At 39.2% G+C, this 5,312-nt stretch overlaps 1 protein-coding gene across 1 annotated transcript in view; it reads left to right on the forward strand.

Moving 5' to 3' along the window:
- pgs1 (phosphatidylglycerophosphate synthase 1) overlaps positions 1–3,802 on the forward strand; it is a 45,449-nt gene extending 41,647 nt beyond the window's left edge. Inside the window, exon 11 of the mRNA XM_085285032.1 lies at positions 2,940–3,802. The gene's annotated coding sequence lies outside the window, so the exon portion shown is untranslated. The remainder of the gene's footprint in view (positions 1–2,939) is intronic.
- Positions 3,803–5,312: the final 1,510 nt, after the last annotated feature.

Genomic DNA, 5,312 nt, shown 5'->3' on the forward strand with positions numbered 1-5,312 from the left:
AATCATCACAGCTACAAATGTTTATTAAACTGCTGCTGAAAATAGTCTCCAACATGTTCACTATTTACTCCTCCAGATTCAGGAGAATCAGGCAAGCTGTTTTCCACACTCTTCCTTTTCTCAACAAGTTGCACGAAGAAGGATCAGATCTGTTCACACAGCTGAAAACACTTAGTTTTCACAGATTAGGCCGCCGACGGGTTAAAGACCGCGTCCTGTCCTTGCGTGCACCTACGACGTGTAGGTCCCTGAGCTCAGGAAGCTCAGGGCGACTCTGCATGTGATGAAAGCTGTGTGCTGTCAGGCATTTGTTGAAAGCTGTTTCACTACCTCATCAGGCCATGATATGCGACTTCAGGCATTTGAGAAATACATTTACGCACGAGTGCTCTATATCATTATTATTAAAGGTGAAGCACGTGCTGAGCATACGGGCTGCTGGCATACGTGAAGCTCCTCTGTCAGAGCCTTTGTTCCTTAATGGGATCACACGGCTCTGTTCCTGAAGCAAAGCAGCCTCAGTGACCCCAGCTACACATTCACCTTCAGGTCCAGGAAACCAGATTCATCATATTTACTTATTTGAAATATAAAAGTGCTGTTTTTTTTTTTAAAATGTTTTCTTTAAAAATACATTCTGGGTTTTTTATTTAATTTTTTTAAACTTTTTTCTTTGAATTTCAGGCAGACAATAAATAACCTGTTTAGATCAGTTTGTTCGCGCTCGCTCCTGTTTTGTATCCATCTGGCATTGTGATCTGTGTACTTGTACTGCTTATCGTCTCCTTTTTTTCCTGACAGAGGAAAAAACAAAACGCAGCCCTCCAACAATGGCTGTGCCGGTTAAAAAGTTCTTATCAGCAGCGCAGGCTGTCTATTGTTGGAAATTGGTGACAACAAGCTGGAGCCTCTCCAAACCACATGGGGTTAAAACGCAGCTGATGTCCACACAGCATCACCCACTCTAACCCAGCGTGGCGGATTGAGAAGGTCTCCTCTGCCCTCTAGTGGTGAAACTGAGATTTCCCCAATGCAGTGAACTTGCCCCACCGTGACCTTTTTATATAAAGTAGTCCCAGACCTTTTTACAGCCAAGACACTACAAGACATTTTCCAAGTTAATTTTATTTAGTCAGAGAAATATGACACAAAAACAACCAGAAATATGAACTTTAAAGCTAAGGAAATGTAAACCATCAAAATCAGTTTGAACCTGAACTTCTGCCAGGTAATCGTCTTAAATTCATGTAATCACACCAACTTGTTAAGATAAAAAAAACCCCAACAACATATAAATGTATAGTGATCAGATTCTATTAAACATTTGAAATTGCACTGACAAAATTATATGGAAAAGTCTATGGAAGAGTCCAGGAAAGGACACAGCAAAGCTTCCACCCTGAACATATAAAATGTAACGCTGCACAAGGGCTCCAAAGTTTGTGCTTTGTGATGGTAATTAACCGACTCATGTAAGCACTGAGAAGATGCATATGTGAATTAATTTCACCGTAATTATCAGACATAAAAGTAGAAGCAACAGGTCTCTTTGTGCCTTAAAGGAAAAGCAAAAAACATGTTGTTTTTTTTAAGCAGCTGATGAATGCAAATCAAATATATTAATCTAATTTATTATAACAGTTTATAAATGTGAGGTTATGTAACCAAACCTCATATTCCTGTTACTAAAATGCTGAAAATGGCAAAAGTCTTGTTGTTTTGTTGGAAATGATGTAAATATTAAAACAAAGGTGAGTTTAAGATGGATAAAAGTGGAGGCTCTGCTCTTTCTGCGGATCAGGTTTTTATTTTCATGGAATTAAAACAATGTCATTTTTTTAAAGGTAATATAGGTTCTGAAATGCTAAAAATGGGTCATATTAGCCCTTTGATAGTTGGTTGCCATGCAGCGTGATCACATAATACCATATGATATAGATAAGTAATGTACCTGTGAGCCATTTGGTTGCTCAGTGCTCATGCAGTCAAACAGATATATTAATAATAATAATTATCATTTTAGTACAGTAATGCTGCTGTTGTAGGTCAAAGTGCTTAAACATATAAAACAGTCAATATAAAAAAATGTCTAACAGTAGATCACTGCTAAAGACCAGTCAGCAGTCCCCTGGAAACATGCACTTTGTTTGCATGTGAGTAGTTGCTGGGTGAAATCAAGTGCAGAGGATGCTGCACCAAAAACCTGCTTGTGGTTGCTTTGCATGCTGGCAGGTTGCCCCTAGTTTGCTTTCAAGATGCCAACTTGTTTACAAATCCTCACTACCTGCATGAAAGACAGAAACTGAAAAAAGTGTGTTTCAAACCAGAAACTGAGCATTCAGAGTAAAAGTTTGACGTCCCTGTGATAAAGCATTTCATCGCGGGGATGTCAAACTAATTTTACATCACAGGCCACAAACAGCCCACTCTGAGCTTATGTGGGCTGGACTCCAGTTTCTGTCACTGTGAACAAGTTTAACTACACATTTAATCTCTGAGATATCTTAATATAAGATAAAGAAGCGCAATTTAACCAGTGTGTCTCGGGTTTTCTACACGATAAAGAAATGCTGGTGTAGAAAACTGTCAGCGTGAGTTTGGGCTTAAACCGTAAGGAATAAATTAACACAGGCTCATTTAGCCTGTGTTAATACTGCTGTTAACATGTATTGATACCAGCTAGCAGGTGTTATTAATGCTCCATATTTTCTAATGTTTTATTCCAGCTTAATAAGAGTCTTTTAGATTTTAGAAAAACCTTCAGGTTGTCTTCAAGGACAGAAATCATTTAGAAAACAAACAAAAATGGTGATAATGAGGAAGACCTCGGCAGTGCTGCCAGACTCTCAGCCTTCACATCATGTCCTTTATGATAACCACAAACCACAACTAAAAATCACTCGGGAATCAGCAGATTGAGCTTTTTTTTTTTTCCGCAGGTGGCAGACAGTCCATTCTGGACATGAATTGAAGGTGGAGGTCGGCCAGCTCCTGTGGAAGAAGCACACTCTGGATGACCTTCAGCACGCTGGGAGCCGGCGTCCTCTGTGTGTCATAGGAAGTGACTGAAACACATGCACACACACAGCAGCACATGTATGTGGCGGACTCGGGAGGTAAATCCTGTTTGTTAAAGCTCTGGATCCACCTTCACACACCGTTACACTCTTTATGTATTAACACGTGACGTCATAGCACTGTGGGACTCTGGTTTTGTAGTGTTATTAACTACAAGCATAAAAAAAAACAAAAAAAAAACGTACTTCTGTTAACATACGTACACGTCCACAGGTATGTGTTGCATGCATGGAGGAAAAAAGCAGGCACTTCATGTGTGAACGTCTCTGATCAGATGAAGGTTGTTTGGTGACGACACCTCGATGAGCGTTTGACGCTGTGTTTACAGCTCTGCCTGCAGTAAAGTTGACTGTACAGTCTGTGTTATTGTTGTAAATTAAAGAGTGAATGTGTGGGGAGTTTTTAAAGTGTCCTCAAGCGTTTGATTTTTCTGAGCTCGAGTTCAGCGATTCGTGTGGAAAAGCTTTAAACGAGAGATGAAACAAAGCTGACGTGAAAGGTTTCCTGAGGTTTGGTGTCTATTAGCTCTTTGTTTTGGTTTTTCTGCTCGACGACCACTCCTGCTGGTTTTTTACATGTTAAATATAAAAGAAAATGTTTTCTGAAGCTGCTCTGTTTGCTTTTGTTGTGTTCCTTATTCTTTGTGTGTTTTCAGTCTTTTTTTTAATCTTTTGTTTTATTTGTTGAATCCTATTCATCACTTCATTATTAAATTAACAATTCAGCCTCGTTTCATTAGTTGTTTCTTTTTAAATGTAAAGATTTTAAAATTTTAGTCTAAATAACAAAAAACAAAACCAAAGCATCCTTTGTGATTCTAAAAGAAAAACTGAATAGAAAATAGAAATCTATTTGACTTTAAAGTCAAATTATTTTGGGAATGACTGACCTTGACAGACAGCTTCAGTGAGGCCAATGCGGAAATGCATTCTTTCTAATGGCCACCAGGGGCAGACTTCTCTGGTTGCAAAAACAAATATGCTTGTATAAAAGTTTACAAGAAAACCTCAAATTCTCACTTGAATACTTTCCTGATGTGTTTTTGATCTTAGTTTCAAGTCATTATACAACATGAAGCTATTTTTGTAAAATAATCCCAATAAAGTTAAAAAGGTTTAAGCAATAAGCCTCCATCTTTCCTGGTGCCTCCACTAAGATCTGGCTTCAGTTTGGAACCATTTCAGCCTCTTGCAGCTTCAGGTACCTGAACCCTGTGGTGTGTTTTCCACTGCATTCAGATCAATCACTTTCGAGTTTCCTTCCTTTTTATGATGTCCCTTTGTTTTGCTTTGTGATGACAGCTCACACAGTGGACTGTAAAGCTCTGACAGCTGTCATAAAAATTAGTTTGTAACCACTTGGAGCCCTGAAAAAAACCTATCATGAATTTTGGAATTATGTGGGTGTTTGACCACAAATCGGCCATCAAGTATGATTCAAATGTTGACTAATCGTCACTAGTGAACACTGCGTGAGCCACTCTTGCCAGTTGAGAAGAACACAGCGAGATCGACTCGTACTAATATTTTGCGGAGTGCGACACATAAGCCGATGTCTGATTAGTCTGCCTTCTGTCACAGCTCTAACACGTACTACTTCAGCCGTACCTTTCGCTGGAAGGGGAATTTCCCAGGTCTGCTTCAGTGCTCGTGCTTTCATCTCCTTGATATGCGCTGTGGTTTTCCAGAGTAATCAGGTCACATCAACATTAGCAGGATGTGGGGAAACTTTACAGAAGATAACGTAGTTTACTGACAGCTCTGCTAGAATGACTGGCTGCTTCATGAGTTACATTAGATAAAGGTGAGATAAGTGCTTAAATGAATGAGAACAGAGTATTGAAACCTGTGTTCGGTAGCTGGCGGCATGCTTTAGATTGAGGTCAAGTGGGACAGGGAGCACTGGAATTAAACCCATACAAAAGTTCATTTAAAAAAAAAAAAAAGGTTATACAAGATAAAAGGCCGGCTGTGTTTAGTTTATTGCAGCTGTTTGGCAGGATGAGGTTACAGGTGACTGCAGAGGCCACCATGTCCTGCATTAATGACTGTCTAGGTTGCATCAGGACACGTTAGTGTTTACACTACAGAAGAAATGCGGTCGAACAACCTCAGAAGGTGCTTAGAGAAAACTAATCGGAACCATTCTCACTTCATTTTAAATCAAACTTATTCATTACAAATGAACAATAAAACAACTTCAGTAAAATAATGAACTCAAACAGGAGCAGAAGA

This window comes from Mchenga conophoros, linkage group LG8 (genome assembly GCF_057382185.1).
Source record: "Mchenga conophoros isolate Kocher_MC1m ecotype Shallow Benthic linkage group LG8, M_conophoros_male_GT1.1, whole genome shotgun sequence".
Taxonomy (NCBI): Eukaryota; Metazoa; Chordata; class Actinopteri; order Cichliformes; family Cichlidae; genus Mchenga; species Mchenga conophoros.